Below are 15,614 nucleotides of genomic sequence, written 5' to 3' on the forward strand. Positions count from 1 at the left end.
TCCATGACTTTTGGAGAAGTGTTTGGGTGTTGAAAAAGTTACCAATGTCCTGCTGTCCCGCCAGCTCCTGAACTGTTTTTACCCCGGTTCATTTCATATATCAAGCTATTTATGGCTTTGTTTTGTTTGCTTTTTGTTTTTGTTTTTGCCTGCACCGTGCGGGATGCGGGATCTTATCAATAGTTTCCTGACCAGGGATCGAACTCGTGCTCCCTGCAGTGGGAGCGTGGAGTCTTAACCACTGCCATGCAAATCCCACTATTTTTGGATCAGGATCATTAAACACTGGTCTTCACAAACCTGGCTTAAATGTATGTAGGAAGACCCAAAGGGAAGCATATACATTGTATTTTCTTAAAGAGTGTACAAAGGAGATCACATTTGTGAGCTAGAAGGAGAAGCCCTAGAGACCATTTGAGACCTAAGCTTATGCACGGTTCTCAAGGTTGCATCCTTTGGAAGAGGCCGTGACCCCGCCTCCTTCCTCCCCTCCTCTCCCATAGTGCACACAGCACCCAATTTCTTGGTGTCAGTTTTCAGCAGCTGGAAAAGAGAGATAATAGCCACCATGCAGAGCTGCCAGCTTTAGTAATTCTAGTTCCTGGAATCAAGGACAGGAAGCCTTTTAGTTATTTGCACACCCTAACTTTGCTAGCTTCTAGTGAATAAATCATTTAACTGCCAGCTAATTACAGTATTGGAAAGTTTACACCATTCATCTTTTTATGGAACCTCTTGATGGACGATTCGGGAGATTAAAAGTCTTGACAATTTCCATGATCTAAAAAAGGAAAGCTGACCTAGAGAAATATGGGACAAAAGATCAGCATTTCAGAAGTCTCAAGCAGCAATGCGATCTTACACAGTAGCCTATTTAAAGTGGTGCTGATTTGAACACTTAGATTAAGTTCCTGGAAAAAGACAGAAATGTGACTTTTGTCAGAAGCAGTGCCATTTTATTGAATGAATGATAATTTTGCACTTTCTAAGTACCATGCACTTGCTTCCAGGTAACAACCCTATGAGGCAGGTACTATTGTTATGCCACTTTACAGACGAAGAAACTGAGGCATAGGGAAAATTAAAGTGTCCAAGGTCCTGACAGCTGGTCAGTAGTTGAGTCAGGAATGAAACACGTCCATCCCTCGACCTGCCAGTTGACACCAGCTGAAGCCGGTCGTTTTCGTGCAATGCCTCGAAGCCCTGCTCCAGGTCCTGGCTCTCCAGTGCCGCCCGGGCCCTCCCTCCCTCCCTCGGGGTTCCAGGCGCCGCTTCTGGCCGCGCATCCGGGGGAACAGCGCCCGAACCCGGCAGCCCTGGCAGCGCGCCCCCGCGGCCGGCGGGAACGCGGGAGCGGCGCGCACGTGCCGCCGGGAAGAGGCCGCCCGGGCCGCCCCAAGATGGCGGCGGCCGCGGCCGCAGCGGCGTCGGATGGCAGCGGCCCGTGAGGCGGGCGGGGCCGGTGGCGTGGAGGCGGGGTCCCGGGCGAGCCGCCCTGGGAGGCGGGGGCCGTTTCCATAGCGGCGGCAGGAGGTGTCGCGCCGGGGAACTTCCTGGTTCCAGGGCTCGGCTTCGCCGGGATCCTCTTGGAAGGGAAACAATGGGGCGGAGGGCACTGCGGTAGCCGCCGCCGCGCCGGGACCTCCTGGGCCCCCGGGACTCCCCACGCTGCCTCCGCCGACGGGACCGTCCGGAGGTAAGTTCATTTTCTCCTCTCCCCCCGCCAGGGGCCGGCGGCGGTGGGGCTCGGCGCGTTTCCTCCAGGCAGGGACTCGGAGTTGGCCCCGGGGAGCCGGACGCCGCCATTCCCGGCCCCGGGGGAGGTGGACGGAGCAGCGCTCCCCGTCCCCGCCCTCCAGGGGCCAGGGCCGGCTCCGGAAACGAGCGCGGCCGCCCTGGCCCCCACCCCCTGGAACCTGGACGGCAGGGTGCTGCGGGTATGATTGGCAGGTTGGCGGGCACCGGGTAGGGGGGCGCAGGGGGGCGTGCGGGGAGGGTCTGGCGGGGCCGGCGCGGGAGGGGACCTGCCGACTGGTGAAGGGGGGCTCTGGAAGGGGCGGGGGTCGGCCAGGTCCGGGGGGAGGGGAGACCCGCAGCCTCTCCCTCCCTCCGAGCAAGTTTCGGTCCCCGGGAGACGTGTCTCCCTTGCAAGTTTCAGTTGCGTCCTCCAGAGTCCAAGTGGGCAGGACTGAGGCAAACTTCGTTCTTTTAAATTATTGCCTTCCTGCCGCGGGACTTCGTTTCGACTAGGCAAGGGGAGGATGGGGTGAATGAGGGCTTTGGAGAGGCTGGAAATCTCTGCGCCTTTGCAGAGTTTGCAGAATAGTTTGGAGCTCACAGCCGGGTGTTGGTGCGGCAGTTGTGATGCGGCAGCATGGTTACTGGCAGGTATTTTAATGCCAAGAAATGTGAAGAGTCTATGAATCCACGGGTGGACATTTCTAGAAATTGAAGATTCAAGTCTGCCCCCCCCCCCTTCATTTTAATCCACGGATGCTTTTTAGTCAGTAGATTTCAACCTGAGTTAAATGAGTCCCTTACGGGACTGGGAAGGAGTTTTGAATTGGGGCAATACCCAGTCATTGGAAATAATGTGACACATAGAAAAAAAGTGGGGACACGGTCTTAAATATTTTGTTTGCTGGAAGAAAGTGATTTCAAGCCTGTATTAATCCATTTATAAATAGAAGTAAGTCTTTGGGATAGATATTTACTATTTCGCAGCACAGAGAAGTTGGACAAAACTTTAGATATCACCCTGGCCAACTCCCTCACATGTTGAATCTATGAGAAGTTCTGTTACAGGGAAGTCAGGGTACTTTTTTCTTTTGTGAAGTCATCTTAACAAGAATCAAATTAGCCAGCATCAAATGGACAGTTGGTTTATTTGCTTTTATTTCTCACTTTGTCAGACCCGAAAATTAAGAAAAACGTTTCTGAGCTTGCTGGGTTTTTTTATAGTACAGTCTGTAAACATAGTCTAGTTTATTACTTAAAGTGGATGTTGTTGACCTATGTTATATTCCACATAGGTAACTGAAATATGTCAAAATATGAGAAAAAAGCTACCCTAATAAAGGTATAAATTATTTTAGAAAGGAAAACCAGAGCCTTAATTCCAAGTACAGGTATTCTGAGTTAACAGAAATTCCTTTGCTGATTACCTATTTAAAGAATCACTGAGGTGTCACAAGGGCATTCAAAGAAACATCATTTCCCAAACATTAAGAACTTGGGCCCTGAGTCTTGCTGTTGGTGCCTACTTACTGTTTTTAGCTAGTCTGTCTGACTCTCTGGCATCCTTGTTTCTGGTGAGAATAGCTCATTACCAGTTATAACATTGTTTGACATGAAATAGCTCCTCTGGAGGACAGCTGCCATTGGTTAAACAAGCCAGTAAGTAGAAGTGTCGGCTTTGGCACCATCTGTTAATTGGCTGGTCATCCTTGGGAACCAAGACAGCTTCCTGGCAGATCCAAGCTGGACTTCCAGTGCCAGGCAGAGGTTGTGCGTCAGCCTTTGCCTTCATGTTCGCATCTCTCTCAGGTTACTGTTACATTTTGTAGCTAGTGAAGATGGGTGAAAAAGAGGCCAGTAAATTTAAGCTAGTGGCAAGCTGAAATGAAACAAAATTACTTTGATTTGTAAATGCTAGTAATGTTAAGGCAGTTTGAAGCTGGCAAAAAAAACTTAGCCACAATACCAAAACTTTAAGAATTGCTGCTTCAGTTAGAAAGTGGCAAGTGATTACATTTTCTGGTTTATGTTTGCAATTTCACTTCAACCATCCTTGTTTCATTTTAGCACAATGGTATTGCTACACCAACAATACTCAGACCATTTGTTACCAGAAAAAGGTATAGTTTGTCCCTTCAGTGTGATTTTTGAAAGGCATATTGCGTTGTTAGATATGATTTCCTTATATTTAGTGTCTCATTTTTTTTCCTATAGAAAGCGTCTCAATTTTACAGTGGAAGTCAATACAAAAATAATATTCATTTGAAAGAAATCTGACTTCTAGCACACTTCCCTATAGTACATGGGCATTAGAGCACGGGAATTAGTCACAGACTTGGAGTCTCAGCTGGTCTCTGCCATTTCCAGGTTATGGTATTTCATGCAGATAACTTAATTTTTTAAAGCTTGTTTCTTTGTAAAATTCGGAGGGGGGATCATAAATTCACACTTGTTTGTTTATTCAACAAATATTTCTTGAGTGCCTTATTGTACCCATGACCTTGTGTTAGGTACCTTGTTTTCAACAACAGGAGGGATCAGTCCTTTGAAGTAAAGTACAGGGAGCTGTAAAACCTGCCACCAGGGAACCTAATTTGATTGGGAGTGGCAGGGCAAGCTGTCCTGAGGAAGTGGCTGGTAAGACCTGAAGGATGAGGAGAAGATGGCAGGTGGAAAGGGCAAGTGGGAGGGTGGGGTACTTTGAGTACACGGTCCCTGAAGAGAAGGCTTGTGTGTTAGTTCCCTCTGTGGCACATACGCCACCACTGTTAGTTGTGGAGAGAAGGTAGGCTTTTGGCCCCGTGCTCGCATCATCTGAACCAGGTGAAAACAAAGGTGGCTCAGCCTTTGTGGAAAGGGAGTTAGTCTCGATGACTCTCACCTCGCTAGACTGGAGATGAGTCTGCACACTTTGTGTCTACTTTTATAACTCTGGCACCGATTACTTGATAGTTCTTATATCTGTTAAGTGGTAAATAAAAGGTTCTTTGATTTTCTTCAGCGAGATGCTGTATAATATCAGTATAGTGTTTTGGTTTAATTTTGATAGTATTTTCCCTTGGAAGAGCTTAGACCCCCCCCCCTTATTTAAAATATCTCCTCCTCACAAAATACAAGTAGCAATCCAGTGTAAAATTAAAAAAAAAATTAGTAAGTGGCAGGTAGTTTCATTTGCTTATAGGAAGCTCAAGAGTGACTCTGGAGTTTCATATCTTGTTTGGTTAAGTATCTTTGGCTCTAAAGAGATTATTTAGTTATTCTCTGATAGAGGTATATGTTGCACCTGTGTCTTGTTGACATTGATACTAGTGTAGAAAAAGTTTTAATTTTATCCTGGGATTTCCCTTCACTGAATTAACAAGTGAATTAAAAAATATTAGAGCAATGTTTTTCATGAAATAAGTGAAAGAATATCATTTTAAGCTTCTTAATACATTAATTTTGGTTAGTACTATTATATAGATCAGTAATGGCAAATTATTTTATTGTGGAATTCATGCAGCATTTATAAGCCAGTTGGTTCTCTGGATTTTTTGTTCCTGTTTCTTTTTGTTTGGCTTTTGGATGTTTTAATGCTTGTTAGCATATCTGCAGTTACATAAGAAAAGATAAGGTGAAATAAGACTTTGAAAAGTCAGTGACAATGGAAAAAAATGGAATAGATGTGGAGGTTAAAGTTTACAACGTTTAGGTGTGTGAGTGGGGGCTAGATATTTCTGTGTATTTTGCTGATGGCTCTTATAAAAATGAATTGGCAGATAACTTGATATTAATGGTTAAAAATTAAACATCTCACCTGTTCCATGTTCCTTTTTTCTCTTTCTAGATTTGTTTTGGATGGATTTTAAAAAATAATTATTCCATTTCCTCCTTTTTTATTAGCTTGGGATTATATATTCTTTTACTGTTCCTTTAGTATTTGCCTAAGAAACTCTAATCTTTTCTCTACTTATCAAAGTGTAGCATTAATTGAGACTTTCACCCTTTTTCCAGATAATGTTAAGGCCTTTAAAAACATGTAAGTCAATTTCTTTCCTATTTTTTAAACCTATTTCATTGTTATCATGTTTTTAAATGCATATATGCATTATACCCCAAAGACCTATTTCTGTTGTTTTGTACCATTATTAGTTAGACTTACTGCCTTTCTTTTCCTTTATTCCTTCTTGTGATACTGACCTTCCTTCTGAAAGAATTTTCCGTCTGCCTGCAGAATACCCTTTAGTATTTTCTTTAGAGTGGATTTAGTGTTGAAAAAATTTCAGTCTCTTAGTTTATCTGAGAATGTTTTTATTTCACCTACATTCTTGAAAGATACATTTTGCTAGGTATAGAATTCTAGATTGGAGATACATACATACATATATTTATATATTAGTTCTTTGAAGAAGAGGTTATTCTATAATCTTTGTTTCTATTGAGAAGCAGCTGCAGTTTCTCACTTTGTTGGTAATTTGTTTCTTTCTCAGGCTATTTTTAAGATTTTCTTTTTGTCTTTCAGATTTTATTTCAGATGATGTCCTCCCCCCGCCCCCCTTTCCTTTTCTTGCTTGGGCGTATACCTGTTAATGCTGTAACCTGATGTCTTTCATCAGTCTTGGGTAGTTTTCAGCTGTCATCTCTTAAAATATTGCTTCTCCCCATTTCTCATGCTTCATCTTTCTGGGACTTCGGTTCCAGTGTTAGGTCTCACTGACTCCTCTGTGTATTTCACCTGTCTTCTACGTTTTCTATTTTTTTCTTTTTTTCTGGACATTTTCTTCTGGCCTATCTTCGGTTTACTAAGTTAGTCTTCATCTCTGTCTAATTTGGTCTTAAATGTGTTCATTCTCTGGGTTCTTAATTTTGGTTATTGTATTTTTCATTCTAGAATTTCAGTTTGCTTCTTTTTAAAATCTGCTATGCCACTTTTATAGTTACTAATTCCCTATCAGAATGTTAAAGCTTTGCATGTATCTCTGTGGACAGAGTAAGCATGTAACTGTCCCAGAGTCCTGCAGGTTTTTTCTGTCGTCTGGTGTTTCTCAAGGAGTCTCATCTCCTTGTATGCCTGCTCATCTTTGATTGTGTACTGTTCATTGTATTTGAAAAATTATTTCTAGAAGTAATTATAGATTTAGATAAGGATTTTTCTGTTGCTTTTGCCAGGCACTTAGGATCACCTTGATCCAAATTGAGATTGTTTTTTGGCGTCTGTGCAAAGACTGGTTTAGTTTACTTTTGTGTTATTCTTTCTTCTGGAATTCAGCTTTTCAAAGTCTTATTCCAAAGCAGGGGATGGCTCCCTTGGTGGCTCTTGTGCTCTGACATGTTGTCTTCCTAGCTTGCAAGGCTGCCTAAGTGCATTTTAGCCTCTCGGGCACCTCCCTTGATTGGGCAAACATTTCCAGGAGGAAAGAAGCCCCAGGGTACCATGGTCCCCATTTTGGATTCCTCTTCTTAGACTGTGGCTGGTAATTCCTCATTATCTTGTTAGCTCTTTGATTGCCCCACCTCTCCCCACCTTTAAAAAATTAAGGTGTAATATACATATAATAATATGCACTAATCTTAAATGTATACCCTGAAGAATTTTTATAAATGTAATTAAGTATATAATCACACCCAGTTTAACGTATAGAATATTTTTGCCACCGAAGTAGGCTCTGTCACACTCCTTCCCAATCCATAACACCTTCCTCCCTTGCCTCAAGTAACAATTACTCAGTTTTCTCTCACCATAGAAGTTTTCTAGTTTTTCATCAAAATGGTATCATACAATATGTACTCTCTGGTCTGGCTTGTTTCATTCAACATTGTATCATTATCAATGAGATTCAGCTATGTTGTTGCACGTAGCATTAGTGTTTCTTTTTTATTGCTCTGCACTTTTTCTAGTTTACTGTGGCCTCAAAAAAAATTGCTTCAAAACTCAGTGACTTAAACAATGACAACATTTATGTTTGTCACAAAACTGCAGTTTGGGCAACGCTTGTCTCTGCTTCATTTAGTTTCAAGTAGGGCGGCTCGAAGGCTGGGCCTAACGTTGTTTGAACATTTGCTCCCACAGCTGGTGGTTGATGATAGAGCATCTTAGGTGGCCTGAGTTCGTCACTGGGTGGTGGCCGGTTCCCAGGGCAGTCATCCTGCACATGCAGCCCGGGGAGGGGGGGGATGTGGAGAGCCAGATGGACGCTAGGTCACCTGTTAGGAACCGACCCAGGTTTAGAGAGAGCAGAAACCTGTTGATGAGAGAGATGCAAGATTCAGGAAGAACATGTGAGTCGAGAAATATTGCAGTGACTGTTATTGGAAAATACTGTCTGTCGTAGTAGTAACCTAACATATGAATGTATCACAATTTATTTCTCCATTCTACTTTTAATAGGCATTTACATTATTTCCAGTTTTGGGCTGTTATAATAAAGCTGCTATGAACATTCTTATACATGTATTTTGTTGGACATATGGACTCCTTTCTTTTGGAAGTATCCCTAGAAATGGAATTGTTGAGTAATAGGTAGATAAATATTTAGTTCTTTGAGTTACTACCAGTTTTTCAAAGTGGTTGTACCAATTTTTACCCTCTGATATTTTTAATAATTAAAAAATATACTTTATATATACATTTATATATATATTTTTTGGTCTAGGTTTTTGTCTTTAAGAAGGTTGGTGTGTAATATGTGGCTTAGCTTTGTCGGAAATGCAGGTCCCTTATTTTGTCTTTTATGTAACTTTCATGTGTTTGTGTTTTACTTTCCCAGCTAATGATTAGTTATTAGAAAATAGAGGCTAAGTAGAATAAGTAATAGACATATGTGAAGTAATAGACTCATTTTGAAAGCAGCATTTTAGAATTATGTATTCCAATTAGTTACCATTAGTAGACTACATTAGTTGCTGAAGAGAAATTTCTTTTTAGAAATTGCTTTTTAGAGATATGAAACCCTATTCAACATCAATTTATATCACATGTTATGATCAGTTTGAATTCTAAGCTCCTTCACCAGACTTGCTTGGGAAATATTTTTCTTTTCTTTTCTTTTTTTTTTAAAGAAATATGCCCTTCCAGGCATTTCACTATTTTTTTAAAAATAAATTTATTTATTTTTTATTTTATTTTATTTCTTTTTGGCTGTGTTGGATCTTTGTTGCTGCGCGCGGGGGCTACTCTTCGTTGTGGTGTGCAAGCTACTCATTGCGGTGGTGTGTCTTGTTGCAGGGTACAGGCTCTAGGTGCGCTGGCTTCAGCAGTTGTGGATCGCGGGCTCCAGAGCACAGGCTCAGTAGTTGTGGTGCACAGGCTTACTTGCTCCGTGGCATGTGGGATCTTCCCGGACCAGGGCTCGAACCCGTGTCCCCTGCAATGGCAGGCAGATTCTTAACCACTGCGCCACCAGGGAAGCCCAATATTTTTCTTTTACAAAAACTTTTTCCTACAAAGTTGATGATCTGCCATCACTGAGGATTGCCAAAATAATATCATATGGATTCTCCCTTTGAATTTAGGATTACCTTTAATTACTTCACTGTTAGTAGTCATTTTGACTTTCTTCCAAGTGTCCTTTGAATCTGCCATCCCCCCCCTTTTTAAAACATGACCAACATTTTAGACCAGTTTTTTCCAGCTCATACTTGGTTTATTGCAATAATTTATTAATTGAGTCTAGTTATTATGCTGAGGAAGTTAGAATCTTTCTTAGTTATCCATTGATCTAAAATTACTTTTTAGGTCACAAACCCTACAGTGCTAGAAAGAGAACTTAAAAATTATGTTTCAACTCCTTTATTTTATAATAAGACCAAAAATGGATCCATGCTTATGCATGTGTCAAATATATGAGATATTTAGTTTATGAAAGCATTTTTTTTTGTCATGCATAATCCCTTGACAATCTTGAGTGGTAGCCAGGTTGAAAAAGCTAACTTCTCATTTTATGGATAAAGAAACCAAGGCTTAGAGAAGTGAAGTGACTTGATCTACATTCCTAGAGCTGGTTAATGGCAGAGCTGGACCACTTTCATCTTGGACTTGCTGTATGTTGAGTGATTTTCTTACATTCTGCCATCAGCTTGCTGAATTCCAATTTTATTGACATCCTACGTGAATTTTCTTTTTTTCACCTGTATACATTCACATTTTTTTGCCCATACATTTACTGATTTTAACTCAGTATAAAGCCTTTGCATGAGCTGAAGCCCTTGACTCCCATCTTCTTTAGGACTTTTGTCCTATGTTCTGTTAAAGGCAGGGTGGCTGGGATCAGGTTTGTCTCGATTGCTGTATCTCAAGCCCTTTGAGAAGTTTTTCCATGTTGTAGAGCTGAATTAGTATTTATTGAATGGATGGATGGATATATTCTTGTGTTTAGAATCCAACTAGGTGTAAATTCCTTAAAGTTGGGCCTGGAATCCTGTCTGCTTTTCTTTTTAGTCCTCATAGTGTCTGCAGCAGTGCTTATATTATACTTAGCTGTATGTAATTTTTAACTGACTTTTTAAATGAAGCCAGGCCCCTGAAAATCAGAGGTACTGTACCCTTCATTTTAGCTTTTATCTGTAGACCTCAGGCATTATGCTTAGTTCTGGTAGGATCTATCAAGTACATTAGGCAAATGTGACATGTAAGCAAATTATAAGCTGCTTTTGAAAGGCCCTGCGTCTCTGTAACTGAGATAGGAAAGGAAGCCTTGGGAAGGACATTTGTTTTCTTGAATACCTAGAAGTTGACGCGCGTTGACCAGTGTAAAGCTACTAGAATTCGATAAGTCCTTCTGGAAACCTAACTTAAATTCTACCTGTAGAAGGGGAAATCAGACCTGGTTCTTATCTGATGCTTCATTAACATACACGTGTAAACAAGCCTAGGAAACCGAAGGATTTCTCATTTTGCCCATCTCCTTCTCTGATCTTATTAGCAGGAAGTACTTTGTTGATTGAGTGAATAAGGTAAATAAACCTTCTACTCTAGCTGTGATAGAAGATTTGCTTTACTTCTCTTGAGCAGGGAAAATACTGAGAGCCATGGGAATTCAGCATTGTGTTTCAGGGGGTGTAAACTGCAGAAAGAGCATTCTTTATAGAAAGCTCAAGAATTGTGAAAGTACAGTGGTGAGACCATCCATGTCAATGAATAATGACTTTAAATATTAATTAAAGTTTTCTTCATCTGGCATAAGAAGACATTACCGGGAATCTGCCTTGACATATTTATTTGAACTAATGAACTGTGCATCTGAATTAAGAAGGGAAGGTACTAGAATTGCTAGGATGTGAGTTCCACGAGGATGGGGTATTTGTTTTATTCGTGGCTGTGTATCCAGAGCCTAGAACACTGTCTGGCTCATAATAGCTGCTCAGTAAATATTTATTGAATGAATAGTAAATTTTTATATTATCTGTTCATTTTAAATTTAAAAATTGAACATTAATCACTTTAAGTATTGGTTTATAAGCCTTTGGGGAAATACATTTAAGTTGGTTGAGGCATCATTTCTGATACTTCTTGCTGATTGTGAGAAAGTGGCACAAAGCACATTGGAGAGCATTCATTCACTCACTGTCATTAAATTTCTCTGCGATGTTTTTTAAATGGATGCATGAGACTCTTATTACATGTACATTAACAATTCATTTAGTCAGTCCCTTATTGTTGCACATTTAAGTTGTTTATACTTTTTTTTTCCTGTTACAAGTAATCCTTCAATTAAGACAATTTTCTTAAGCTGTTTCTTGGGATGGTAGTTCAATGCATGGCAATTCAGCAAAACAGGATCTAGGAATTTCTACTAGAAAATGAACTTGTATTATACAGCTGTGAAGGTGAGATCAGAATCTTCAGTGATCAGATAGCTGAGAGCAGATGCACAAATGACACAGCTCTTTGGGAAGGCCAAAGAGCTGTTTGGATAATGTATAATCATCAGTCTTTTCACGTAAATTCCCTCTTGCATTTTATAGTGGACCTGGCTATCACTTGTATTTGTCTCTTTCTCTTAAAGAATAAGTGAGTCAGGGCTTCCCTGGTGGTGCAGTGTTAATAATCCGCCTGCCAAGGCAGGGGACACGGGTTCGAGCCCTGGTCCGGGAAGATCCCACATGCTGTGGAGCAACTAAGCCCGTGTGCCGTAACTAATGAGGCTGCGCTCTAGAGCCTGCGAGCCACAACTACTGAAGCCCGCGTGCCACAACTACTGAAGCCCGCGTGCCACAACTACTGAAGCCCACGCACCTACAGCCCGTGCTCCGCAACAAGAGAAGCCACTGCAATGAGAAGTCCGCACACCACAGCGAAGAGTAGCGCTCACTCGCCACAACTAGAGAAAGCCCGTGCGCAGCAATGAAGACCCAACGCAGCCAAAAATAAATAAAATAAAAAATAAATTAATTTAAAAAAAAGAATGTGAGTCACTACAACTCTTTCTACCTCTTAATTATGGCTTAAGATTATAAATGCATTTAACTCTTTTATACATGTGATTACTTACATATGTTGTCATTTTTATTTATAATCATTTCATTTCTGAACTTCGTTGGAAAAGTTTTGCTTTTTCATATTAAAAAATATATTCATACAAAGGACTATATGCAATGTTATGGAAGGTGTAATAGAATGATATTTGTACTGTCCCCTCCCTCAGGTTAAGTGGTAGAATGCTAGCACTGCCCTCTTGGCTCACACCTCCCTACAACTCCTCCTCTACCTTACTCCTGTCCCCAGAAACTCTGGGATCCAGCATTCTCTTGCTTTTCTTTATGGTCGTATTACATATGTACAGTTCCTAAAAAACATTGTTAATTTTGCATATTCTTAAACTTTATGTAAATAGTATCACTTTGTGTGTGTATACACATATGTATCAGTATATTTGTAGTTTTTTATATGTATATATACACACATGTTCACAAATTTAGTAAAATTTTTTAGTAAAACTAATACCCACAAATTTAATTTGCATTTAAAGTTAATACCTTTGGGCTTCCCTGGTGGCACAGTGGTCAAGAAGCCTCCTGCCAGTGTGGAGGACATGGGTTCAATCCCTTGCCCGGGAGGATCCCACATGCCGCGGAGCAGCTAAGCCTGTGCGCCACAACTACTGAGCCTGCGCTCTACAGCCCGCCTGCCACAGCTACTGAAGCCTGCGCACCTAGAGCCCATGCTCCACAACAAGAGAAGCCACTGCAATGAGAAGCACGCGCACTGCAACCAAGAGTAGCCCCCACTCGCCACAACTAGAGAAAGCCCACACGCAGCAATGAAGACCCAACGCAGCCAAAAATAAATAAATAAAATAAATAAATAAATAATAATAAAAAGAATATATAAAGTTAATATCTTTCACCTTGGTATTAGTCATCTTTTGCTGTAATAATTATGGGTAACAAACTACTGCAAAATTTCAGTGATGTACAGTGACAGACATTTATTTCCAGCTCACAGGTTTGGCAGTCTCTGCTGTGTGTGGCTAGGTTGGCTGGGTTTGGCTAGAACCTGTGGGTTGGGTTCAGTTGTGTGCTGGGTATCTCCTGATTCTGGGACTAGCAGTGACTGGGATGCAGTGTCTGAGTACAAGAGAACACAGACAGCGCAGTGCTCTTAAAGCCTCCAGTTAGAACTGGCACAGTGTCAGTTCTGCTCACATTCCAGTACGTCATGTGGCCAGACCCTCAAATCCATGAGGTGGGGAGTATCCTCCACTCCCAGGGAAGCCACGGCAAGGACAGCACGTGATGGAAGACATATGAACAAAAGATAGTGTCTGCCACATCTTCCTTCTGAAAAACAGCATAAGAAACTTGGACTGTTTCCATTCCTGTATCTCCCTTCTAGATTACATGCTGCTTTTGCTCAGTATTTTAAGTTTGTTTTTATACCTCCTAATTTAGAAATTATACCTCTAATACTTGTTTCCATTTACTCATTTTTACAATCCTCTTTTCTCACCATTCTTTCCTGTATTTCAGACCTTCTTTTTGGCATCATTTTCCATCTTTGTGAACTACAGTTTTGGAAGCATCCTTAATGATTACAGTGTACTCCCTCAGTTTGGGTCTGAAATTTTCTTTATTTTGCCCGTTTTCTTGAAAAGATAGTTTAGCTGAGTTGGGTACATAATTATAGCTTAACAGTTATTTTCTCTTAGAACTTTGAAGATATTATTGTCTTCTGGCTTCCATGGTTGCAGTTGATCAATCAGTTGTCAAGTCTGATTGTTCCTTTGTAAGCAGTTTGACGTTTGTTTCTGGTTGGCTTTAAGAACTCCTTGTCATTGATGATTTGCAGTTTCACCGTGATGTCTCCAGGTGTCAATTTCTATTTTTTTTAGAAAAAATTTATATCTCTTGGAATTTGCTGAACTTGAATCTGTGCAGTACTGTTTTTCATCAGTTCAGGAAAATTCTCAGCTATTCTCTTTTTGCATATTGTCTCTCCCTCATTCTTTTTGTTCTCTTTCTAAAATTCCAATTAGATATACATATTAGATATTTTATTCTATTTTTCACGTCTCTTAATATTCCTTTATTTTTTTAATCTGTCTTGTTGCATTCTGGATCATTTCAGGTCCATCATCTGGTTTGTTAATTCTCTCTTTAGCAGTATCCAGTTTGCTGAACTTGTCCATTGAGGTTTAATTTTAGTTATCCTCTTTTTCACTTGATTCTTTAAAAAATCTGTTGCCCTCTTTTTTGCTCATATTTTCCATTTCAGTTAGTATTTTGAAACATTAATGTACCCTCTTTTTAAAAAAAATTGTGAATTATATACTGATTTCTGTTGTATCTTGCTTATTATCCTTAGTTTTACAATTTGAACTTGTTTTTATGGTAAGTTTATCTGTGGGGTTAAGAGTGCTTTCTCCCAGAGAAGAATTGCAATTGAGGACACTGTCAACCCAGGGCCACTTAATTTCTAGGCTTGAGATTTTCACAGTGTACAAGTAGTATGAATTTGAACTTGATACCCGTGTGAAGGTTGGTTTTGGTTACAAACTTCCGGGGAATATTCCCCTTCTCCTCCCACAACACCAATAAGCCTAGATTCAGGGGAGAATTTTTCTCTAGTCTCCGTTTGTGGTAGATTGTTTTTTCATAGTTTATTCTTTTTTATTGAAGATTTAGTTCTTCAGGGACCAGGCTTTAAGTGCTTATCTTTAGTCTGACTTCCCATATTGTGTAGTATGAAGCTTTTGCTTTGTCCCATGCATGACTGTTAACACTGAAAGCTCTTCAGCATTATCCAATAGAATTTTCCATGATAATGGAAATATTATATATCTGTGCTAATATGATAGCCAATAGTCACCTTTGAAATGTGGCTAGTGTGACACAGGAACTGGATTTTAACTTTTAGATGCTTTAAGTTAATTTACAATTAAAAAGCTACATGTGGCTCGTGGCTCAGTATTGGACAGTATAGCTTGGTGATGGGGGATTGTCAGTGCCTCTAGAGCAGTTGCTGGCATCATTGCCCACCTACCACTCTCTATTTGTGCTCCTGTTTACTTTTTTGGTCTCTGAGGACATCTCTTAGTTGCTTGTGAGCTTTGCTATGCATTCAAAAGGATAGTTCTTATATTTTTATCAAGCATTTTTAGGTGTCACATAGCAAAAGGGTTCTCAAGCCGTTTGGACACAAGAATTGCAGAAAGAGAAGGCTCTTACAGCTTTATTATATTAGTTAGTGAAGTACTTATCTTGAATGATAAACATTGGAAAGTTCATAGCAGAGTGGTGGGAATTCTGTAAACAAACTGACCATGAAATTAAAAATTATGAGAAAGAAATTAATTAAATAATTACTTTGTCCTTATTCTACAAAATTTTTAAAGATGCTAAAAGATAAAAATAGAACTGTGGGTAAAGTTTTTAAAGTCTTGCACATCATCTTCAGCTTC

At 40.4% G+C, this 15,614-nt stretch overlaps 1 protein-coding gene across 2 annotated transcripts in view; it reads left to right on the top strand.

The window, feature by feature from the left end:
* Positions 1–1,500: 1,500 nt before the first annotated feature.
* USP6NL (USP6 N-terminal like) overlaps positions 1,501–15,614 on the top strand; it is a 149,807-nt gene continuing 135,693 nt past the window's right edge. For both annotated transcript variants that reach the window (XM_082619795.1, XM_082619796.1), the window contains exon 1: positions 1,501–1,696. The gene's annotated coding sequence lies outside the window, so the exon portion shown is untranslated. The remainder of the gene's footprint in view (positions 1,697–15,614) is intronic.

The sequence above is a fragment of the Mesoplodon mirus genome, assembly GCF_964341445.2.
Source record: "Mesoplodon mirus genome assembly, chromosome: 4".
NCBI lineage: Eukaryota > Metazoa > Chordata > Mammalia > Artiodactyla > Ziphiidae > Mesoplodon > Mesoplodon mirus.